Source organism: Candoia aspera, chromosome 14, assembly GCF_035149785.1.
Source record: "Candoia aspera isolate rCanAsp1 chromosome 14, rCanAsp1.hap2, whole genome shotgun sequence".
NCBI lineage: Eukaryota > Metazoa > Chordata > Lepidosauria > Squamata > Boidae > Candoia > Candoia aspera.
This window is the reverse complement of record NC_086166.1, coordinates 10,573,638-10,599,120: the sequence shown is the minus strand read 5'-3', so window position 1 is coordinate 10,599,120 and position 25,483 is coordinate 10,573,638. Positions and strand designations below refer to the sequence as shown.

The 25,483-nt window shown below is 44.9% G+C and overlaps 1 protein-coding gene across 2 annotated transcripts in view; it reads right to left on the bottom strand.

Annotated features, from left to right (window-relative positions):
• The window catches only part of ABCA3 (ATP binding cassette subfamily A member 3), a 71,601-nt gene extending 54,082 nt beyond the window's left edge, over window positions 1–17,519 (bottom strand). The window contains exon 1 of one of the 2 annotated variants that reach the window (XM_063314617.1): window positions 17,410–17,519. The gene's annotated coding sequence lies outside the window, so the exon portion shown is untranslated. Of the gene's footprint in view, window positions 1–16,670; window positions 16,688–17,409 lie in introns of those variants that run through there. The other variant, XM_063314619.1, reaches the window with a different exon arrangement.
• Between the last annotated feature and the right edge of the window lie 7,964 nt (window positions 17,520–25,483).

Here is a 25,483-nt window from a genome sequence, read left to right as displayed (position 1 = left end):
AATTGTCCCAAGGAATTTCATGTCAATGCCCTCCTATCAGATAAGAAATGGGTTATGCCCATAATGTAGCAAAGTTCAGCATAGCTGCTGTGAACGTGCACAAACAACTGACAGTCACGCATAACCGCCCAGAGTCACTCTTTGAGTGAGATGGGCAGTGACGAAATCTGAAATAAAATAAAATAAAATAAAATAAAAAACTGACATCCTCATACTAGATTCACTTATCTTATGGCTCTGTGGATGGTTTAGTTTATATATAGTTTAGTTATAAACGTATTATATATGTTATAAACATCTATAATAAATCTATCTGCAGGTCGTCCTCGTTTAGCAACCTCAGTTGGGACTGGCAACTCGGTCATTAAGCGAAGTGATTGCTACAGGAAACCATGACTGTGCTTATGATCTCAATTCAGCTTTGCTTTACAGACCTGTGAAGGTCATAAATGCAAGGATTGGACGCAAAGTTACTTTTTCATCACCGCTGTAACTGTGAACGGTCACTGTACAAGGCAGTTGCTAACCGAGGACTACCTGTATCTATCTAGATAGGTCTATAGATCTATAGCTCTACAGATATAATAAATATTATATATCAATCAATCATGTACCAAAATCTTCCCTGAGAGTTTTGATCCTCTCCAAGAACTGGGATTCAGTTCCAGGTGATTTTGATCAGCTGCCCCCAGCTAGGGCATGGAGGGACTACGGTAGTCAAACCCCTTTCCAAAGGCTTCTTGAGAACCAAATCCGTAGCCCCAACCCCAAAGTGTACCCAGATTAGTAGTTTCAAAGTCCTCCCAACAGCTGTGTTCTCAAGGGCAATTTTTTTTAAAAAAAGATTAAATATAATTTTTATTAAGGATTTTTTTTAAAAAGGAAGTTAAAAACTAATACAAACTAATATAAAGTAAGAAAAAGAAAAGAAAAAGGAATAAAAGAGAAATCTAAAAGTGCAAGAAAGGAAAAAAGGAAAAGAAAAATAGAAAAGAAAGAAAAAAGATGCAAAGGTGCAGCTTCCGATCTTCTTTACCCCAGTTATAATTATACATTTAACTCTTACTCTATGGTTACAACTTACCTCTCTTCTTTCTATAATCTATCCTGTCTAATCATCAAAACCATAAATCATAAGTTCATTTTTTTCTGTTTCATGCAAAAAGTCCACAGTACAAGGAATCTCAAGGGCAAATATTTAAGAATTCCTTATGATTGCTAAGATTGTGTCTTTGTGAGTCCATAGCTCCTGTCCTGTTATAACGGCTGCCTTCATAACTCCCTATCTGCAAACTCCACTGAACAATTCTGATTTATTTTATGCCCTCCTGATCATACCAGGAGTCTGGTAGCACCTTTTCCGACTAACAAATTTTATTAAAGGGCAAAAATTTTCATGCCCTGCAGCTCACCTCATCAGATGCATAGAGTGGCTAGACTGATAGAGGATTTAAACCAGGATAACATGCAGGGGGAGGGGGAGGAAAGGGGGCAAAGATTATGTCAATATTGCTCACATATGGGATAGATTCCAAGAACTTTATCAATGAGCAATTAACGAGTTGAAAACCCATTCACGTGCTTTTCCCCTTTTATTGTAATGTTACAAACCTTGATAGACTGCGTCGTTTCAATGCAGATTTCAAGGCAGTAATATTCATGTAGTATGATGAAAAATTATGAACATTTTATTATTTAGAAAGTGTAACATATTGAAGGGAAAAAGGGGAAAGTAAAAATTCCATCAGTATTGACTGCAGTTGAGGATAGCCATATTACAGACATGAGATTGTTTGACTTTTCATCCAAAGTTAAGTATAGCAAAAAAAGAACTGCTGCAATTCACATCAAAGAATTAGCTATATAATAAGAACATTGATGTATGTGAGTGCCACAATTTATGGCTGGATGGTAATGTTAAAATCCAGCTTTTCTAGAAGAGTCACTTTGAGCTCTGCCATGGAGTGTCCTGGGAAACTGAAATGGCCTGATATTACTTTGTCCTAGTTCTGAGTCCTGATGTCAAACCTTGAAAAGAGACCTTATCAGACCCAGACTGTCATGAGCACTGATGGTGAGCAGGAGGGGGCCCCTATCCAGGGGGGAAAACGCATGCGTAGTAGTGAGGAATTGAGCGGTCATTCAAGGAGACACAGAACAGACCCACCTTGACTTTTGGGGTTTATCTGTCTGAGTTTTCTCATGCTTCTTCAGTTTGGTAGGATTTCCTGTCTACTGTAGCAGTAATAAAACACTAGAGACCTATTCCTCGTCTCAGCGTGGTTCCTGCTCGTCAGGACACGGACGGTCGCCTTTCTTTGAATGTGGCTCCTTTCTGCAAAACCAGACACACCTTGATTGCCTTATTGAGCTAGTTACACCTTTTATGTTTGCATTTTATTTCATTCGCAATAGAAATGGTTTAATTACTTTGTTTCGTTGAATTGTCAAAAAAGTGGGTCTGTGACTGTAAAAAGGATTACTACGGCATCTGACACAGAGGCTGGGGAAGGGCCTGGAGAACTGCAGGCCAACTTATAGGGACAGTACAAAAGCAGGGAATGACATCTTTACATATATCAGGGGGCTGGACTAGATGATCTTTGGGGTACCTTCCACATATATGATTTTGACAGGCCCCCAGAAAGGCTTAAGCTCCAGCTAGTTTGATCCAGATCCAGAATCTGTCAGCCTCGCCAGGCAAATCAGACAGGAAGCACGACCAGATAAACTAATTCTACTTTATTGTAAGGCTACATTGACAGAATCTTGTAAGACTCCTTTGCAGCCCGAGAAACTAGGGAAGTGTCCCTTCTGAGCCTCTTGCCCCGCCCACTATCCAGCTGCGGGCCCAGCCGCCTCTTATCTGACTGTTCCCTTGGCAGCATCCCTCTGCCCCGTCTCTCAAGGTCTTTCCCGTGTATCATTACAGAATCAGGAAAGAGCAGAACTTCAGACCTGCACAAGGCCAACAAGCATATTCTACCCCCTCCTGGTTTACAATCTTTTTTCCCACTTTCACAGATGGTATTTGGAATCCTGGGATTCCCGTTTTGTCTCAGGCAATGAAGGACAATCCTGGAGGAAGAGGAGCTTGGAGGAAAGAAAGTGCAGGGAGGTGAAATCCCACCTCAAACCCTCTTGAAGATGTTGGGCACATGGGTGTAATGGGCAGAAGGAATAACCTTGAGGAACAGGAGTAAGAGCTGCAACCAAGACAACAGTCAGATAAGAGAAATCTGAGTCCAGAGCAGAAGTGTAATTTGAAAAAGCATCTCAGACAAGACCCTCCTTAGTTCTCATGAAGATAAAGGGAGGAAAGGGGAAGCACATTCAGATTCTGTTTCTAATAATCTTATAATAAAAGTAGTATTTTATTTCTCGTTTTTATTTTAGTTCTTTTAAGGGCATCAGCCACTATAAAATATAAAATGTGATACCACAAAACAGCTAAAAACAGTAAAATTAACTAAAATATACTATGGTGAGATAAAGTACGATAAAATGCTGTAGGATAAAATAGAGATAAAATTGTAAGGTTAAAATGCAGGATGTGATAAAACAAGTGATAAAATACAGAAACAATGTGAGTTTAAATGAATTCGTCACCTTTACAAGCCACCCCAATGCGTTCTATAAATTGTGTTCTCAATTGGACAGCCCTAACTACAAACTTAACAGTTCTCTTGACTACATATATATTTGTGAGTTCAGGTCACAAATCCATATGTGGTCAACAGAAGTCCCAATGTATGGTTCTGTCAAGTAGTGTCTGGAGGTACTGAGCCCTTGCTGGGGCATAGAGTTGGCAGTTAAATGGGACATGTGCAATGTCTTCTACTTTGGACGCTCCACAAACACATGTCCACTCAAGGTAGACCATGTCACTTGGTGGAATCGTCCGTATTTGACCATAGAATCTAACTGCTCAAATCTTGCTCTAGTAAGAGCTATCCTATGGTATTGCGTCAGACCCATGGTCAGGTACTTTTCTATTTGAAAGGACAGTTTATTCTTGGCCAGCCATTTCGACGACCTGTTGTGTGCAAGTGACTCAATGTCTGTTTGGGCATTAACATCCAAGACTCTTTGTTTGAATATTGCCTTGGCCTGGTCTCCGGCTGAAAGGAAGTATTGTGATGAAAAGCCGAGGAATGCGATAGTTCGGAGGAGTTGGTTGATCCATGTGGAGGGTTGAGGTGTGCCCATCTGTTCTTCAAGGCACATTTTTGGTAGTCTATCATGTTCCATTGGGAGAACCCTCCACCAGTAGTTGAAGACTTTGGTTACTGATAGACTGTGAATGGAATGGGTGCCTGTTTCAGCTCTTACTGCTGCTGCAGGTGTATTCCTGTCGGTCCCCAGAATAGTTCTTAAGAAGCGTGCTTGATTTTGTTCAAGTAAGGAGGCCTTTGATAGGCCCCACAATTCGGCACCCTATGTTAGCACGGGTACAACTTTTGCCTTGTGGACCTTCAGAATGGAGAGCAGAGGACAAGGGTGGTTGTAGCTGAGTATAATTAGTGTTTTAGAACTTGCTGTGGCCTTTGCAGAACTTGGCTTGTAACGATTAGCCCAAGGCCCTGCATCTGTAAAAACTACCCCTAGATATGAAAACGAGTCTATTTGTTTTATAGGCTCCCCATCCAAGTGCCAGTTGTAGTTGGCCCGTCTTTTCCCAAAAACCACCACTTTGGATTTGGACTTGTTAATGTTTAAGAAGTTTGCAGCGCAGTAAGCACCAAATTTCCCCATCAGTCTTCTCAGGCCTGCTTGGGAATGTGCCATCAAAACCATGTCATCTGCATACAAGAGGATACTGATATGTCTGTTGAGGATCTTTGGCACGTGGACATCCGTAGAACGGAGAAATCCTGGGATGTCGTTAACACAGAGATTAAACAACATCGGGGCCAAGATACATCCTTGTCTGACACCTTTGTGGGTGGGTATGCTCTGTGTAAGAGAGCCACTGACTCCGGTACGGACTTTCAAGTGTGTATTTGTGTAGAGGGCCTTCATCAAATATAAAAGTCTAGGTTCCATATTTAACTTGGCCAGCTTTTTCCATGAGATATCTCTGTTTATGGAGTCAAATGCCACGCTAAGATCAATAAAAGATGTAAACAGGTGCCTTCCATCAGTTGTATATTTAGCGATAAGATGGTGTAAAACAAAGCAGTTGTCGATTGCAGAGTGCCCATGTCTAAACTCGGCCTGTTCTTCTCGATTGCCCAGTCCTCTATTTTTCTCAGGAGGCGTTCTGCATACATCTTAGCTGTTATATCAATAAGGCTTATGGGTCTGTAATTTTTAGGGTCTTCCTTGTCTGCTTCTCGGCCTTTTGGCTAAGATCAAGTGTTGTAATAAAAGTAGTATTAGCTTGTGTGTCTTTGGTTTCCAAGTCTGGGCTACCTCAGAAGGCTGACAATGGGGGTGGGGGGGTGGGCTGAGAGCATCTGGGGACTGGGTCACAAAATGTTTCCCAGATGTGCATCAGCAGCCTCAAAACACCCATTTAGCAGAGAATTAGGTTACTCTACACTGCTCTGTATCTTTTTATTTTGGTTCCTCATACTGTCTATACATATATGTTAGCAGGTGGCAACATCTGAGCTTGGGAGCTAAGCAGAATTGAATCTGCTGGGATGGGAGACCACAAGGAAATTCCAGGGCTGGTTGGCTGGGCTGGGAAATCAAAACAAACAAACACACCCCAAACTGCTTTCTTAACAACACTGCTGATAAAACTGAACAGATAAAATTATCAACAGCCAAACTCAACTCAAAGGGATCTTTACTTTCTTAAAAAACAATCACATGGGCAATTACACAAATGCAGTTAAAGACACATTGCACTTGGCCTGAGTGTACAAAAGGCACACTTTTAGTGTAGGATACAGGCTGTGCTATTTAAAACAACTGTGACCCAGACCATGCACTTAGAAAAGCAGGATTCCATTACCTTTATGAATTATGCACATACATTTGTTTAACTTGCATAATTCGTCCCATTAATAACCAGGGAAATGCATGGAGCAGTGCAGAGCATCAGATAACAACAGCTGAATCTGGTCCTCCGCGTCTGAGTCACATTAATGGAGAGCTTCTGCCTTTTAGGATCAGCTATCAACAGGAAAGGAACCAGCAGTCAAGAAATACGCCACAGACTTGCATTTGGTACAGCAGCCACGAAGACCTTGGAAAAGATGCCAAGATGGGTCTGTATCATCAAAGATCACAGTTACGCAGGCAATGATTTTACCTGGGACATTTTACGGACGTGAAAACCTGGACTTTGAAGAAGCAGGATTGAAAATGGATTAAGTCAAACTGGAGTTCTGCTAAGTCTTTCTTGCTGTGGCTTATTTTTAGCCTGGATATGCCCCCTGGAAGGCCAAGTCTTCCCCAGGGAGCTGACAAGACATCCTGAAACACAGTTTGTAAACCAGAGTGATCAGCTCATCCGATATGCTGAGGCCGACCCAAAGAAATCGGGACAGGGCAGTGCCATCCCGGCGTTTACACAGAAGCCAGTCCTATTTCATCTCCAGTCAATATATTAGGTTAGTCACCTTACTGCAGCAATTAGTCATCCATGTAATGAGGTGCCATAATTACACATTCAGGAAGGAAAGCAGAGACAGTACAGGGAGTCCTTGGGGAAAAAAAGGGAGTCCTTCACAGAAGGGCCCTGGTGATGGAAGTGGGTAGACGTCTATCAGGGAGCATGGGGGAAGACGGTGTGCATAAAACCAGCTCCTGTAATTTCCAAATCCCAGTGGAAGTGCTAGAACTCCAGCACGTTAATGGGAAGAGTTTCCCTTAAATCTAGTCTCTTGCACAAAGAGCAGGACAAACTGGATGGGATCAGAGGCAAGAAAATGGGCTCACTGCAGTTCACTGCTGCAGCTGTTTTGCAGCTTGACACAGCAAGCGTCTTTTGCCAGCATTAAGGACACCCTCATTATTATATTGTACAGGTAGTCCTCACTTAATGGCCACAGTAGGGACTGGAAAATTGGTAGTTAAGCAGTGCAGTTGTTAAGTGAATCACCATGTGACTGGACCTGATTTTACGACCATTTTATGAGTATTGTTAAGCAAATCACAGGTTGTTAAGCAAATCACCACCTCGTTAAGTGAATCCAGCTTCCCCAATGGAGGTTTTTTGCCAGAAAACGGCAAAAAAGGTCACAAATTACAGCCACGTGACTGCAAGATGCCACAACGGGTCGTAAATGTGAGCTGGCTGCCAAGTGTCCAAATTGCAGTCACGTGACCATGGGGGTGGTGTGACAGTTTGCGGCTGTCGCAAGTGCAAGTACAGGTCGTAAAGCACTTTTTCCGTGGCCGTTGTAACTTTGAATGGTTGTTACGCGAGGACTACCAGTATTTATTCAGTTCTTATTGTTCTGTTCTGTCACTCCTCTAGGGAATCCCAGGCAGATTACAGAGCTCTTTCTCCCCCACTCTATTTGATCATCATGCCATCCCTGTGAGGTAGGTTAGGATAAAAAAAGGGGGAGCAGGTTCACCTACTGCACCAAGCAAGTGTAACGTGTAAACTGGCCATTGTGATTTATAAACCAAGACTGATGGTCACTATAACATATGGTTATACTATACCTAAGAATACCATGGACAGCCAAGAAAACAAACCAGTGGATCATTGAGCAAGTCACCCCAGAATTCTCACTCAAGGCACAGATGGGCAGGCTCAAACTATCCCACTTCAGACACATTATGCGAAGACCCAGCTCTCTGGAGAAGGCTCTGAGGCTGGGAAAATGGAAGGAAGGAGAAGAAGAGGACGACCAGCAGCAAGGTGGAGGGACGCAGTTACGGTGGCAATGAGTGCAGAGTTGCAGGGAGAAAATCTATCTGTGTGGTCGCTAGGAGTCAAAAACAACTTGACGGCACACAATCAATCAATCAAGGTAACTCAGTGGTTGTGTCTTCTTTAATACACCCAGTGGCTACCACCAACATCCCGCATGCCAGGGGGGAAGAAGGAACTGTATTTTTTCCCTTTAGTTTTACATGATTTTACAAATCAAATTCACACATCACACTAAGTCATGGTTTGTTTATCCACAGTTTTTTCAATGAACCGTAACTCATTGGATTCACACAATAAACAAAGCCACAAATCATTTGCACATAACACACAACACTAAAACTAATCAAACTACACTATTGCTTAATATGGTACAGGAAAGAGATAGCTATAAACGGCTTTGAACCAGTGTTTCTCAACCTTAGCCACTTTAAGATGGGTGGGCTTCATCTCCCAGAATTCCCTAGCCAGCATGGCTAGCTAGGGAATTCTGGGAGTTGAAGCCCACACATCTTTAGGTTGCCAAGGTTGAGAAACACTGACGTAAAGTTTCCTGATACGGAAAGACTAACCAACATGTTATTAGAAAAGTTATTAGTAAATAGGAGGATGCAAAAGAGATGCAGCTGTTGCTCACTATTGTTGCCAAGATTGAAAAACACTGGTTTAAATTAAATAAATCTAGTTTTCCACCGCAATGATATTGCCGGCCAGATGCAGAGCCCCCAAGAAAATTCTGAAGCATCACTTTACCTGCAAAGATTGATTTTGGCTGTTCCTCTCCCCTACAGATAGCACGTATAGCAAATATTCACTCCTTATTTCCGGTGCAAAAACAAGGCAGGGTAGAGCTCTTGCTGCATGGAAGAAACCATCATCCAAACCAAAGGAAACTCAAAGTGCAGAAACCTGCACTTCCTCTCTCAACCCGTAGACCACTTACCTCAAGTAATCTGAATTTCTGCTACAGAGAGCAGAGGAAAATACAGCGGAGCTGGCACGGGGAACCCAAATGCAGGATCCGAGAAGCCCTTCTGCAATGAAGCTACCACGCTAAAACTGGGAAAGGCTGAAAGGGCAGGGCGCCCGGTGATACTTGACACCCAAGAGCCCAGAGCAGGGGGTGGAAGGCAGGATAGAAATCTCCTTCACCCATCTATGGAGCACCCCAAACCTCTTAACCCTGCCTTTGACTTAACGGCATCTTCTGCATCAGACAAAAGCCCTTTTTGTTCTCCAGGGGGATCAGCTTTTTAAAAGTCCTCTTCTCTCCCTCTTATAATATTGATCATTTCATCAGCCCCCTCTTCACAAGCTTGGAGATGTTTGTTCAGTTGCACAAGGCAAGGAACTTCAGCTGAAGATCTCTGGAAGATCTCTGACACCTTGTCCTAAGTACACCCAGGCGCCTTAAGAGGAGCTCAACCCCGTCCTGGGCAATCCTTGCTCTGAATCTACAGTATGGGGACCGCCCATGGGTTCATTCCAAACACAGCAACCTACAGTACTTCATGCTTTTCACTAAACCATAGATTGTGGGAGAAACTGCAGCTACCTGGCTTCACCCCAAATCCTAACCTATCACCCATGGTTTGGCAACTGCACTGGTTGGATTCACAGATTACACCGAGCTGTACGTGAGTTTTCAGGTTTCTGCTCAGCACGAAACGTCAATCTAGTGTTCTCATAATGGCTGGTGCATAAACCACAGTTTATAAACCGAGCAAAGCCATAGTTTCTGCTAAGCATGGCTTGTTCCTTTGAGGCTTGGTGCAAACCAAGTCACTTTAATAGAGTCAGAGATCCACCTAAGAGCCTCTAAGAACTTGGGCGTCCATCACTGCCTTCTTCTGATCTCAAAAACGTGGCCTGGGTTTGAACAGAGTTTCATTTCCCAAACTCCTGTTCACTTCTCAGCCTGGGAGGCAAGGCTGAGCTATGGTTTGCAACATCACCCCCAACCTGGTGCCCCCTTCCAAAATGCCCAGCAAAAGGCCGCTCATTCTTAGGTCGAGAATGATAAAGCCTGAATGTGCTTGCTAGATTTTTGCCAACTTGGAAATGGCAAAGCTTCATTTTGCACCCAGAGAATCCCCTCCCAGAAATGCCAGGCACCTTCATTTAAAAGGATCTGGGATCAGCAGCAGGACTGATGACCCAGGGACAGCCTCCTTTTGGGACTAAGAGGCAGACTTGCAACTGGGAGGGTGGGGCTAGTCAGAGGACCCCCATCTAGCAACAGACCATCTGGTGAGCCTTCTTCTTCTCAGCCAGGAGGGTCGTAATGTCTTTTCTGAGCTGGTAGATTCCTTTCTAGAGAGTGAGTTTGGTGTCAGGGTTAAGGCACCAGGCTAGAAACTGGGAGACCGGGAGTTCTAGTCCCGCCTTAGGCACAAAAGCCAGCTGGGTGACCTTGGACCAGTCACCTTCTCTCAGCCCTGGGAAGGAGGCAAGGGCAAACCACTCCTGAAAAAAACCTTGCCAAGAAAACTGCAGGAAATAATAAGAATAATAGAATAATAGAGAGTCAGTTTGGTCTAGTGGTTAAGGCACCAGGCTAGAAACTGGGAGACCACAAGTTCTAGTCCCACCTTAGGCACGAAGCCAGCTGGGTGACCTTGGGCTGGTCACTCCCTCTCAGCCCTAGGAAGGAGGCAAGGGCAAACCAATTCTGAAATCTTTCTCAAGAAAACTGAAGGGACTAGTCCAGGCAGTCATCAAGAGGCAAGACTGACTTGAAGGCACCAAAAAAAAAAAGGTTCCTTTCTAAACAATGCCTAACAACAGCTTTAGGAAAGAGCAGCAGATTTGCCTTTCCTGGCACAAGCCTAGCATATGGGAATTTTTATATATGCAGTCCAGTAGATAGCAATTTTCATTTCCCATTCATGATTCAGCAATCATTTGTTGGTGAAAAGTGCCTTTCCAAGCACCAGCAATGGCCAGAGGATGGGTGGGAAGCAGCTGCTGGTTGAAGCCCCCCCCCCTTGGTATCCCTGATACCCAATGAGTTAAAATATCACATATTATTTTTTTAGAAGATGGATAAAAAGGAACTTAATGCTTTGGGGCAGAGGCAGAAAACAGTTTTAAAACTGAGCTGCTCAAGAATACAGCAAGGCTGAGATTGAGGGATGAGGCGGACCCAGGAACATGTTTACAGTAGAAGTAGCTATCGGAGCAGACTGGTTTTCAAGACCTACTAACCATGTGAGTGGAAATATAAGATTTAAGATATAAGATTATAGAGACAAACCTTAAAATCAGAAGATAACCAGTGAGCCTGTTTATTATTGCAAGGACATTACATGCGGCTCACGTAATTGCGATTCCAAGAATTCAGGAATGAAAAAGTAAATAGGCTTCTGTTCTAAGTACCCTTGACTAGGGAAAAATAATGAAGGGTTTTGTGGCATTTATGATCCCAAAACAACTCCTAGCTAACAGCTCACTCCATCTCATTCAGCCTAAAAAAAAACTTACTGGGTAATATACAGTAAACACCTTCATCTCCAAATTGCCAAAGATTCTCAGATTGCCTCTCTGGAAATTGACTAGGAAGACATTCTAGAAATGGAGCAGACAGGGAATCCTGGTCAATTTCTCAAGGCTTCTGCCTAAAATGGTTTTGGGCGGCAGCATTTGTTGGCAAGCAATGCAAGAACTAGCCTGAAGTTTATTTGAACCATTGGAGATCTTGCATTCATGGCCAGCAAAGCAAAAACAAGTTACTCTTAAAGCTGTCCATATTTATTTTTAATCGTCCTCTCCAACATTGTATAATATTAGCTATTTTTTTTAAAGAATAATGCTTTTATGCCACTTTTCTATGGGAGCATCCTCAAAGAAAAGTTCCCGAGAAAGTGCAAGCTGAGTGTGTTATCTGAACCAAGACTCTTGACTGATTTACACACTTCACAACCAAGGTTATGCTCTTTGCTTATGGCTCCTGGCTCTTCCAGAAGGACAAGTCAGGAATCTAGTTTGAATGTTTTGGTTAGCTTTTAAGTACTAGTTAGCTTTTCTGCTTTTGTGACAGACATGGATAATGATAAATCTCAGGAACTCTAGCTTCTAACCACATGAAGACATGATGTCAGATATAAGAATGACATTCAGCATGGACAGAAGACAGTTTGGGACTAGTGTTAAGGACTGCTGAGTCCAAATCCCTATTTAACCATGAAACTCACTGAAGGAGCTCTTCTTCTCTCCCTTAATAAGTTATTTTTTCTCCAACCCAGTGTCCTTCAGGGGTCTTGGATTACAAATCCCATCATGCCAGCCAACATGATCCACTGATGATGGGGATTGTAATTCAACATCAGCCTAATTCGCCATCCGGAGTTGTTATAAGGAAAAGGGGTTCCATGTCTGTGATCCATGCATGTGACTTTAAGATAAAAGGTGAAATAAGGCAAAAGCTTCCCTGGTAATTTCATTTCTATCTCCATGTAGTTTTCTGGGCAGAAGGATGGAAGTAATTTGCCATCACCTTCCGTTGGGATTGTTTTTTTCAACTCCTCAATCAATCTTATAGACCAGTGTTTCTCAACCTTGGCAGCTTGAAGATGTGTGGACTTCAACTCCCAGAATTTGCCAGCCATGCTGACTGGGGGAATTCTGAGAGTTGAAGTCCACATATCTTCAAGTTGCCAAGGTTGAGAAACACTGTTACAGACCATGGATTTCTTGATGGTCTCCCATCCAAGAACTAAACAGGTCTAACTCTGCTTAGCTTTTCTAAATCAGCCCAGTCAGCTAAGTGCTGCTGCCTGTTGCAGGAGGAATGATGGGTTGGATGTAAGAGGTGATCAATCTCCCACTTTTACTCTAATGTACTCTTAGCAGGTGCATCTAACTAACAATGGCTAGTCTCCAAAAGCTAAGTGTGGTCACTTCTTTTTTTATATATAAATTTTATTAAAAGTTTTAAAAAGAAGATAAAACTAACAAAAACTAATACGAAGTAAAGAAAGAAAAGAAAGGAAAAATGAGAAAGACAAAGACAAAAATGCAAAAAGAAAAGATGAAAAGAAAGAGAAAGATGGATGCTATGGAGTAAAATCAATCCTGGGGGTGGTTAGCATCCTGAAGATTCTCCCGTAAATTAAATTAAGAACTTTTTTTAGCAGCTATACCTTGGACTATATATTTTTATTTAAGAACATTGTTTTTTATTGTATTTTAATGGCTATTTATTCTTGTTTTATTGTAAACTGCCCAGAGTTGCTCTTTGAGTGAGATAGGCAGTGACTAAATTTGAAATATAAATAAATAAATAAATAAAATCAAGAGAAGATCAAATAACAGAAGGACAACAAGGTTTTCTTAGGTACAATTACCAGAAAGGTTCAAAGTAGGTAAAAGATGTTATCGTTTTGGACAATGTAAGGCTGAGTTTGAAATAGAATTGTGTACAAATGACGATCATGTAATTGCTAAAATGTATAAACTTTTGTTGAAATTTGAGAAAGAAGAAGAAGTGAAAGAATGTATGATAAAATGGGCTAAAAATGTTGGTTATAAAAGACAAATGGAACAATGGGAAAATATGTGGTTGAAAGGCTTGAAATTTATATTATGTTCTAGCCTTAAAGAGAATTTTTATAAAATTATGTACTGTTGGTATATGAAACCAGAGAAACTGTTTAGAATGTATAAGGTAAAGGTAAAGGTTTCCCTTGACGTAAAGTCCAGTCGTGTCCGACTCTAGGGGGCGGTGCTCATCTCCGTTTCTAAGCCTTGGAGCCGGCGTTGTCCATAGGACACTTCTGGGTCATGTGGCCAGCATGACGACACGGAATGCCGTTACCTTCCCGCCAAAGCGGTACCTATTGATCTACTCACATTTGCATGTTTTCGAACTGCTAGGTGAGCAGGAGCTGGGACTAGCAACGGGAGCTCACCCCGCTGCGCGGTTTCGAACCACCGACCTTCCGATCGGCAGCTCAGGGGTTTAACCCGCAGCGCCACCGCGTCCCTCAGAATGTATAAAGGTACTTCAAAAATATGCTGGAAATGTGAACAACATGAAGGGACATTTTATCATGTTTGGTGGATGTGTAAAAAAGCCAGAAAATTTTGGATACAAATACATCCATTAATTCAGAAGCTTTTAAAGACTAATCTACAATTGAAACCTAATCCAGGAAATAAAGCCAGACTGCTCACTTGAGGGAATGATATTAAAGGCAAAACTGAAGTACTTTGGCCACATAATGAGAAGACAGGACACCCTGAAGAAGATGCTGATGCTGGGGAGAGTGGAGGGCAAAAGGAAGAGGGGCCAACCAAGGGCAAGGTGGATGGATGATATCTTAGAGGTGGTGGATTTGACCTTGGGGGAGCTGGGGGTGGCAACGACCGACAGGAAGCTCTGGCGTGGGCTGGTCCATGAAGTCACGAAGAGTTGGAAGCGACTGAACGAATAAACCACAAAAACAATTGAAACCAAAGACTTTTCTTTTGGGACTAATGGATAAACAGCTGGAAAAAAATAATGGAACTTTGTTTTTATATATGACAACTGCAGCAAGATTATTATATGCTCAAATGTGGTTTGACACTACCCACAATGGAGGAATGGCTGGTGAAGATGATGAAACTTGCTGAGATGGCCAAATTGACTTCCTTAATTAGAGAAAAGACAACATCTACATTTATTGCTGACTGGAAACCACCCATAGACTTTTTGCATGAAACAGAAAAAAAATGAATTTTTGATCTGTGGTCTTGATGATTAGAAAACATTAGATAATAGAAAAATGAGACTTTTTTTGTAACCATAGACTCAGATACAATTTTGTAATCATACATGTATTTGCTGCAAAGGAAATCAGAAGCTTCTTCTTTCTACATGTATTTCTTTTCAGCTAAGCATGGTCACTGCTGTGAGAGAAATCATCAGGAAATTCCCAGGACTAAAAACTAGACGAAGAAGATGAAAAAACAGCCAGAAAGAAAGCAACAGCAAACCATTTTGGTGTTGTTGCTAAGAAGCCCACATGGATGTGCCCATGAAGTTACCAAGAATTAATCTGGAGACTTGATCTTTACATTTCTTGTAAGCAAATTACTTTCAAGCATCAGTCTCAGCCAGCATCCTTGCACACATATAAATGAGGAGAGCTGATTGGCTGGTTCGTGTTCAGGTTAAGCCTATGGAAAACCCCTTGGAGTCTGTCTGTCTTTCAGCCACTCAATCAATCATCTATCCACACACACATGAATCTATATACATGTTCATCATTCCTCTGGAATGTTTGGGAAGGAGCATGACGAGAGAGAGAGAGAGATGATGATGATGATGATATATCCCCCCCCCCCTGAAGATCTGGTCATGTTCCTTCCCCATAATCCTGAAGGAGTGAGGAATAATGGCAGACTGTATCTGGAGTGGGGAAGGGAGAAAATAGTTCAGCTCGTCAAAGCCCAGCAGGTATTTCAAGGTGCAGATATGGAAAAATGGGCTATACAGTCACAGCTGAAGATTTCAGTATCCGAAAGAGGATATTCAACCTGTCTTTCCCACTGAGACTGGTACCAATACCACTCGAAGTTCTGCTAGACAACCAACTCAATACAATGAATAGTCATCAATACAATGAATGGCAGTCCAGGAGGACCACCAGATTTTTCTTGGGATGAGCTGGAACCAAAGGACTTATCCTAATGGACATTGCCCCCACCCCACCCCAATAGGGCACATGGATAGAATTGAGCCAAGACTGGTTGGAAGAAAGCAGATCATTCATTCATTCATTCATTCAGTTTTATTACTTCAATTCTGTGCCACCCCATTATGGAGACTCAAGCGGCAGAGCCAAGAAAGGAAGCATTTTTGGTTGACTATGGAACAGACCACAATTAACTGGTTCAAAACAAAACAAACCCCAAAATAATGTATGAAGCAAGTACAAAAGTCCCCCATCTCTTTTGGGGGAGATGGGCGGTAATTAAATTTGAATAATAAATAAATAAAATAAAAATAAATTATGGGTTTTGTCACAACCCTAAGTCATGCTTTACTTCATGAGAGCCTCTTAACCCAACCCAGCTGGCTTGGTTCACACAATCCATCAAACACAACACACCAACCACTTTGAGCTGAACATGTGTGAACCCAGTTGAACTCCTGTCCTTCCACCAACCTCCCCCTTCCCCAGCAGCAGTCAGCTGGCCTTAGAGGCTCCAAGCCTAACCTAGTGGAGACCTGGCCAAACTCTGCGCAACACAGAAAGCCGCTTTCTAAGCAGGTCAAAGCCAGCTGGTTTCCCACCTTGTGGAAAGCTGTTCGTTGTGGTGGTCTGTGGAAACTATAGTAACTGGACTGTTGCACAGTGCCAAACCGGAAACCATTGTTTACAAACCACATGGCCTGGGATCCCACCCAGCAGCACTATGCCAAATTATGATCGGAAAATCCCGGTTTGCATTGTGCATTGGCTAGTGTGACATTCAAGAAACCATGGATAAATCACAAAGCACGGTTTCTACCCCCGCTCCTTACTGCCATGTGCAAAGCCAGCCGATCTGTCCCTCGAAACCCACCCTGCTCTTCCAAAGCCTGAGCAGAGAAGGGCTTGAAGATCCACGATCCTGCGTAAAGCTTCTCCAGCCCGTTCCTCGCAGGCCAGCGGCTGCCCGCTTTGAGGAAGAGACATCAGCCCGTCTTGACCCACCCCAAATCGAAGACAGGTCTGTCAGGGAGGTATCCCCACGCTACGTTCCTGTTCCAGGCACGAAGGCCGGCAGCCTTCCCGGCTAGTGCAGCTCCTGCAGAAGGCAGAGATCCGTTGGCGCCGCGGTGGGACCTGAACAACCTTACCTGCAGATGGAGCTCCTCGGGCCCACTCGCCCGGCCGCCGCCGCCGCCTTTGTGCTACCCAGCCCAGATCTCTGGCAGCGCTTCATCCACCCCAACCTTGGTCTCCAGGCAGGCCAAGGAACGACGCCTCCCCCGGAGCCCCCACCGCTCCAGAGATCCCACGCCGGCTGGTTGGAAGGGCAAGGAGCTGATTTCAGCCTCAGAAGCCTTGCCAGGCCAGGGAGGGAGGAGGGAGTGATGTCATCCGCCAGGGTGTGTGATTCATGCCCCGTTCGTAACACTACATTGCAGCGCCAGCCAGCCGGAGGTGGGGAAGGGGCTCGCGGGAGCCCTGCGGAACGGCTGGCTCTGCAGCCAGGGAGCGCCGGGCGAAGGAGAGAGGGGTGGGCGGGGGGGGGGGAGGAAAGGCAGGCAGGGGGGGCCCTAAGACGGAGGGGGCCGAGGAAATGGGGCCCCGCTGCGGAGAGAAAAAGGGAAGGCGGCCCGGCCAGGGGAAGGAGGAAGGCGGGGGGGGGGGGCGCAAGCAAAGGGGGGGGCGGCCCTGTCCCTTTGAGGGGGGGGAGAGAGTGGTGTGCAAAGGAGGGGGGACGGGGAAGTGCGAGGATCGGAGCCTTTTGCACACGCAGACCAAGACGCGGCGGGGGGGCAGTCTGGAAAAGGCGAGCCCAGCCCGGTGCCGGAACGCGCCCGGCCCGAGGCGCCCCGCCAGCTGATGCCCGCCGCCCTAGGCGGGGCTTACCTGCTCAGCACCGCCGCGCCCCGGGCCGGGCTGCCGCGTCTCCGGCGCCGCCTCTGCCGGCTCCTGCAGCTGCCGGCGCGGTTGCCATCCCGGCTCTCCGGCACTAGGCGGGGAGGGAGGCGGCGCTGAGCGGCGGCGGAGCCCCTCCCCGCTGACGCGCGGGGAGGGGGGCCGCCGCCCTCCGCCGAAGCAGTGGGCAGCGCAGGGGCGCCCTCTCCCCCGAAGCGGCTTCCTCCTCCTTCTCTCCTCCTCCTCCGGAGCGGATTGCTCCACTTGCCAATGGCAGAACCGGTCTCTCCTCAACGCACCTGCTCCGCCGGCCTCGGACTGAAAGCACATCTGGAGGTCCCTTCTTGGCCCCCTCCAGCGCCGAAAGTCCGCAAGGCACACGGGCCAAGGTCGTGCCGCCGGCTAAAGCCGGAACCCAGCCCAAGGGGGCTGCCTCTCAGCTGGCTCCACGCGATGGGTGAATTCAGGGAAATGGCACTTTCTCAAGCCAGTGCTGGCTCCATCCAGAAAGGGGGGCCCTGAGATGGCCTGAAGCCCCGCTTCGCTCCATCTTCCAGCTCAAGGCAAGTGCCGTCCATCCCCATGGTGGCTGTACGGGTGGGGGGTGGGTTTTCTGAAGCACTGAAGTGCATGGCTAGTCAAGGTCCTGGTCACCTGCATCACTGAGGTCGTGATGCTGGAAGATCAGCTCTGAGGACAAATGCCAAGCCATCGTGCTTCCTTGCGGGCATCGGGTTGACTGCTTGTCAAAGCCTGTGGATGAATCCCTGAGCCTGGTCTTGACTCCTTGGGCCGCCTGGTTTTAAATGAGTCCCTGTTCTAATTTGTGTCTCCCTGAGGGTCACAACAAAAATGGGAAAACCCGGTGTGCAACAGCTTCATCTCTTTTGCGTCCTCATATTGACTATTAACTTTTCTAATGACAAGTTGGTTTGTCTTTCCATATTGGGAAACGTTACATCAGTGTTTCTCAACCGTGGCAACCTGAAGACGGGTGGACGTCAGCTCCCAGAATTCCCTGGCCAGCATAACGTCCTCCCGTCTTCAGGTTGCCACGGTTGAGAAACACTGCTTTATGTGGTTTTATCAAGAAAAAGAGTGATCCGTAAGAACGCGAGCAATGTGGTCGTAACACGCACTGAAGTGTGATAGCCACAAAATGTGGCAAGGCATCTTTGCCTCCCAACAGAAGTGCTCCAGTTGAGGATTCGGAGCAGCTGGTGGTGCCTTGTCTTTGGGATACGCCACTCTCTCTTTCCATCACATCAAGCTTCACTTCCTCATTGAAAGCTTGTTCACCCAACAAGTTCAACCAAGTCATTTAAAGACCTGGCGTCTAGATTTGCGCAACATACTAGGCTTGGTTAGTGTTAACCTTGATTAGATTTTCACGGTGTGGACTATGCCTGGTGGTGAGCTTGGGGTCCTGGTTCAGTGTATTGTACTGATTAAGAAAATGGGCCAGCTTAGCTAGTTCAGGATCAAACAAGCCCACTTCTGATCTTCACTGGTGCTTTAGCTTCAGGGGCCCCCTCTTGCCCTTCAATTAAACCATAGCTTGCCACCTTCTCCAAGCATGTTTATTTTCTTCTCCTCCGTTCTCAGCAGCTTGCTTTGGCTATAACCCCCTAGAGACGACTCATCAGAGGGAGAACTCAATTATTCAACGTAATTGATGCCAAGGCCGGCAACAGAGGAGAGATGGTGACATCAAGCCGCACAACAGCATTTACTGGGCAAGGGTTTGTTTGCTTGCTTATTTAAAAGATTTGTGTGGCTGCCCATTCCATTCTTTCTGTTCCCTTCTATCCTATCCCAGCACCCCGGTTAAGAAGCCAGGTCTTGATGGCCTTCCAAAAGGATGAAGCGGCGGCGGCGGCGGCGGGGGGGGCATGGAGTTCCTCTTTTGGGGGAGATGGGTGGTAGCAAAATTTGAATAATAATAAAAAATAGATGGTGTTCCATAAGGTAGGGGCAGCCACAGAAAAGGCACCTTCCGAGGTCCCACTAGGTGGCAGGATTTCCAGGAAGGGATCTGGAGCGTGCCTACCCTCTATCTCGTGGGACGGGCAAATTTTCTTAGGGAGAGGCAGTCCTGTGCCATGTAGGGCTTCGAAGGTGATAACCAGCACCTTGAATTGCACCCGGAAGGAAACTGGGAGCCAGTGCAGCTCGCGCCACAGAGGTGTAATGTGGGCGAACCTCTGAACAGCCAACACTGGGTGCCCCGCTGCATGCTGGACCAGTTGTAACTTCTGAGTGCTCTTCAAGGGCAGCCCCATGTAAAGCGCATTGCAGTAATCCAAACAGGAAGTGACTAAAGCATGAGTGACTGTGAGGAAGTTCTCCCGGTCTAGGAAAGGGTGCAACTGGCACACAAGACGGATCTGTGCAAAGGTCCCCTCCAGCCACAGCTGCCACCTGGAGTCCAGGAAGACCCCCAAATTGCACATCAGCTCGATCTGGGGGGGAGGGGTGCGACCCCATCCAGAGTCAAAGACAACAAGTCACCAGGCCCGGGGGTAGGGGGTGGGGTGGGGCAAAAACCCAGAGGCACGTCATCTTGCCAGGGTTGAGCCAAAGTCAGTTCCTCTCCATCCAGACTCTTACAGCCTCCGGGCACTTGGAGGGCACCAAAATAGCATCACCTGCCTGGCCAGAGGTGGAGAGGTGTAGCTGGGTATCATCAGCATACTGAAGATATTGTACCCCGTGCTGTCAGATGGCCTCACCCAGCTGCTTCATGCAGATGTTAAAGAGGGGAGGGGGGAGACCTGACCCTGAGACTCCCCACACTGCAGGGGACCAGGGCTTGGCCTCTCCTTGCCCACCAACACCGCCTGGAACTGGCCAGAGAGAGAGGAGGAGAACCGTATTTAAACAAGGATGGCCCACGCCATATTTAAACAAAACGACACTAACCAATCCTGGGTGGTATTCTTGTGCTTTTAAAAAACTTACGCTGTTTTTTGTTCATCCTGCGAGTCTCCTGCAGCAGGCACAATTGTTGCTTTCTTGAGGGAGAGAGAGAGGGAGGGAGGGAGGGAGAGAGGGAGAAAGAGAGAGAGAGAGAGAAGTAGAACCAGGCCAAGATGCGGCATTGACTGGGTGAGTAAGACTTCTTTAAAGCGTGGGACTCCAGAATAGTAATTCCTGGCACTCTGCACTCTTGTGCAATTAGTATCACAAAAGGAGATCTTCATAAAACTGAAAGGACCAAGTATGAACATCGTATGCAGAAGAGGTTTTCGTATTTGCACGGGGCTGGATTCACATGCTGTCCTGAGCTGGGTTTTGTTTTAAGCATGCTTTGTTGAAGAAATCACAAGGTCTGGATTCACCACTTGCACTAACAGATAAGCTTCCTCTTTCACATTCCCCCTCCCAAATCTGCACTGCATGGCTTTTCCACTAAGGGGAACGAAAGTGAAGCATTTTTTTCATTTTAAAAATTTCTGCTGTCTAAAAACTCTGCCCCTAGTAGTATAATTTTCTACTTCATCCAGGCAACTTTATTTGCAGACTTGCTTTCCATCTCCTTAGGAAGAGGGTGTGCAGTGCAGGCATATCATGACATCAAGCCAGCACCACCCCTCAGCAATTTCACTGCTTCAAAATCTTTTTATTACTTTTCAACATAGCCTCTGTGAGTCAGGATAATGCAAATACGAAGCAAAGCAACCTATCTGTGGAAATGTATAGTCATTCAAACTGGAAAGCCGTGGGCTTGCCAGGGATGAACCCGGTAGCGTTTACAAGGATCCATGAACACTAGATTTCTTACTGCAGTGCTATAGCATGGCTTCTCCATGCTAATAGAAATAACCAAAAGGTGCAAGATTCAATTAAAGCATGGTCATTGTACTACAGGTAAAAGGTAAAGGTAAAGGTTTCCCTTGACGTTAAGTCCAGTCGAGTCCGACTCTAGGGGGCGGTGCTCATCTCCGTTTCTAAGCCTTGGAGCCGGCGTTGTCCGTAAGGACCCGTCCGTGGTCATGTGGCCGGCATGACTGCACGGAACGCCGTTACCTTCCCGCTGAAGCGGTACCAATTGATCTACTCACATTTGCATGTTTTTGAACTGCTTGGTGTGCAGGAGCTGGGACGAGCAACGGGAGCTCACCCCGCTGCGCGGATTCGAACCGCCGACCTTTCGATCGGCAAGCTCAGCAGCTTAACCCGCAGCGCCACCACGTCCCAACAAACAAACAAACAAATAAATAAGTACTACAGGTAGTCCTCACTTAATGACCACAATTGGGACCAGAAATTTTGGTTGCTAAGCAAAGCGGTTATTAAGCGCCAATTTTACCACTTTTGTGGCAGCTGTTAAGCAAACCACTGCAAGTGTTAAGCGAACCACATGGTTGTTAAGTGAATCACACAGTTCCCCATTGATTTTGCTTGCCAGAAGCTGGCCAGGAAGGTTGACAATGGCGATCACATGGCCATGGGGACACTGAGATGGTCGTTAAGTACGAAGACCGGTCATAAATGGTTTTTTTCAGCACTGTTGTAAGCCCAAACCATCACTAAACAAATGGTCATTAAGTGAGGACTACCTGTACTTCCCCTCTTAACAATCATGTCTAGTGGCAGACATCTTTACTGGTAGAATAGTTGCATCTTCTGTGCTGACACGTCATGCCATGACCTCATAGCTAACTCTGACCTCCCTTAGCATTCCTCCATTGATCTTTCTTACCCTCATCTCTTAATGACTGTTGGCTTTCTAAAACCTTCAAGTTACTCCAATCATACATTATTTGCCTTCTGGATGGAGATGGCCTCCTCCTCCTGTTACATCCCTGCGGTCCTTTTCAACATACTGGAAACTGCTGGGCGTTGGCTGACGTCCCAATAGCTCAGAATCTTTCCCTAAACAGAAGCAGTTGACGCTCATCTTCTGATGCTCGCTTGCTGTGTTCAATGAAACTGCTTTGGAATCACAAAACTAGCCAGAAACAAACCGAATGGCTCCCTTACGTTGCTCGTCCCCGAGAGACCACAGTGTTACTTGGAGACAAGGCGCAAAGGACCAGCTTTGCACCAGTTTTACGTGCAACAGAGATGATTGCACCTTGTTCAGCTGCTGGAATTGTTCCTCCAACAAAAATAGAGCATTTGTGTGGATGAGCCAGGATCTGATGGTGTAATTTTCCCTGTAAATTGGACCCAGATTTCAACTGAAATTGGAAAGGGTTCCTGGATCACAACTTAATACATGGATTCCTACCTGATCCAAAATGTGGGTTTCTCTATGCATGGAGTCTAACTTCATGGGATCTTTTTTTCCTCAATCTTTTTTTCCTCTACCCGGGCAAGCAAGCTGCTTAGAACCCGTTTACGAGCAAAGCGGCCTACAGACCATCCTCGTTTAGTGACCACAATTGGGACTGGCAACTTGGTCGTTAAGCAAAGCGGTCACGGGATATCCGAGGGAGAAACGGTGGATTGAAGACAGCTCTGCTTTTGGCAGAGCCGACGGCTGCGGCGGCTAAGATGAGCCGGCTTTCGGCTCTTTGGAACCCTCTCCAGATCAAGCAGAGGACTGAACTGGCCACATGTACTTTGTACAGAGGCTCCCTGCCCAGAAATCGCCCAATTGCGATCTTCAGAGGGTTGAGCACATCCTGCCAATGCCGTGGTTCGGATCCTTCAAAGGGATGATAGATTCGCTTCCCCTTCCTCCCTTAATCACCATCAGAGGCTATCTATTAAACTTGCCTTGGAAATCCAAAGGGTGAATTCCAGCACACTGGGAGAATTTCCTTCGATCCTTGATGTAAGGAGGTTTTTGTAAGTTTAAAGATTAAAAAGACAAACTTCGACTTTTGAAAACAGCAAAGGAAGTTTAGAGTTGGCTTTGGATAGCTACAGCGCCAGAAGGATTTCTAGTAAGTTTTTTATGGACTGTTTAAAATTTTATAGGAAACATACTTTAAGATTGTGAAATTAACTGTGAGAACTCTCTCCTGGGAACGTCCTGCCAGTGAAAAATAACCCTATGGTTAAGAGTGGACTTTGAAGCTTAACCAGAGAGAACCAGAGAGCATTTAAGGGGGAAGATTTACAGTGGAACAGCATTATCTTACTTTAAGAGAAATTAAGCCTGTTGGGGAACAATACACTCAGGACTTACTTTTAAAAATACCTGCTTCTACAAAAATGGATCTAACAGAGGCTAAAGAAGAACAGATGCTACAAAATAATAAAACAAAATAAAATAAAATAAGGAGACTGAGGCCGTTTCGGATGTGGATTTGAAGCAGAGTTACAAAAGTGGTATGGAAGGAGATGCTGTGGTTTTGAAAATCGATTCAGTATTTGATGTGCAAAAAGATGTAAAAATGGAGAATCAAAGGAAAAGGATCATACAAATAATAAATCAGAAGAATGACCCGGAAAGACTTTGTATCTCGGATTTAGAAAAAGGGTGTGTTAAACCAATGTTGTTGTTTGTGGGACAAGACAAACAGGAATGATTGAGACTGTTCCTGAAAAGAAAACAAAGACATGTTAAGAAATGAACCTGGGGTTAAAAATTAAGCTTTTGAAAAGTAAACACAAGCTTTATAAAGTGGATTTATTTGATCAGAGTTAAATTTTGTATGTTGTACTGCCTGGTAGTTTTTTTTTTTTAAATCAGGACTATAGGACAAGGCTTTAAGGATTTGTCTATAAGTGAATTTTCTTTTGTTTTACTTTTTAGAGAAAGGGTTAAGTTGGATTATAAAACTGATTTTTTAAAATTAAGGTTACAATTTGTGTGCTAGCTCTGGCAGCTTTTAATAGCTCTTTGCTAATTAGGATTAAATGATGATTTCTTATAATTTGACTAATAAGAAGGGATGTGATATGGAAAGAAGAGATTATTATTATTTTTCTTACTAGAGAACTGACTGAAATTGTCTATACTTGCCTGGAGGGGAGAGTGGGGGTCATCTTTTATATATCTTCTGTCTTTTTTCTTTTTCTCTATTTCTTTGTATTTCTTTACTTTTTATATTTTAGGTAGTATTAGTTTTTTTGATCTCTGTATATGTAAACTTTAATAAAGTTACTATATTAAAAAAAAAAAGCAAAGTGGTTGCTAAGTGAAACCGCAACTGCGCTTATAACCTGACTTCAGTTTTCCTTTGCTTTACAGACCTGCGAAGGTTGATCTCAAAGTTACTTTTTCATCACCGTCGTAACTGCGAACAGTCACTAAACAAGACAGTCACTAAACGAGGACTACCTGTGTAAGCCTGAGTCAAGCAAACAAGCCAACAGCATTTAAGGAAAAAAAAAACCACTCTGGGCTTTTTACTCTTTTTTATTTATTTTATTAATCAAATTTAGCCACCGCCCATCTCCCCCAAAAGAGGGACTCTGGGCAGTTTACAGTAAAATCAAGTACAAAATATAAACATTAAAATCTCATAAGAAGTTGTATTTTGTTCAATCCCATGTCACTCCTGATTGCCAAGTTGCTCTTTCCCACATACAGGTCAGGCCCAGAACATCTACTCAGGTTTACCTAAAAGGAAGATGATGCCCCTCTCCAAGCCCTGGTTGATGAGATGGAAAAACAAACAAACCCTAATCCATATCCATACCATCTATGCAAGTTCTCAAGCTCAGCTTAGCACTTGGACTAAGAACCTATTTGGACTGCTCCTTCAACACTTGGTGTGGACACAGGGTCTTCTCCTTCACAAGCACATGCCAATCGCTTGGACTGCCTTTTCAAGAAGCCAGAGTTTCAACCAGAATGATTTTCAGCGTGGGTCTTCCCCACTGCACTAGGATCACACCCCAGGTTTTGTTCTTAGCTTACATTCTGGCTCATTGGGGGAATACAGCAAAGAATTTTTCCAAGCTTTTCTTGGCTTGTTATTTCATTTCCTCCAACCTGGGATGCAAGAGCTGAGGGCAGGGAAGACTTTCTTTGTTCCTTGTGGACCGAAGCAGGGAAAAATGTAGTGATTCCCACAGAAATCAGGAGCTTATCTCAAATGCTCCTTACAAAAGGGCCCCAACATTGCTGGATTTTCCTGCTATGCAAAGAGCAGACAAAATA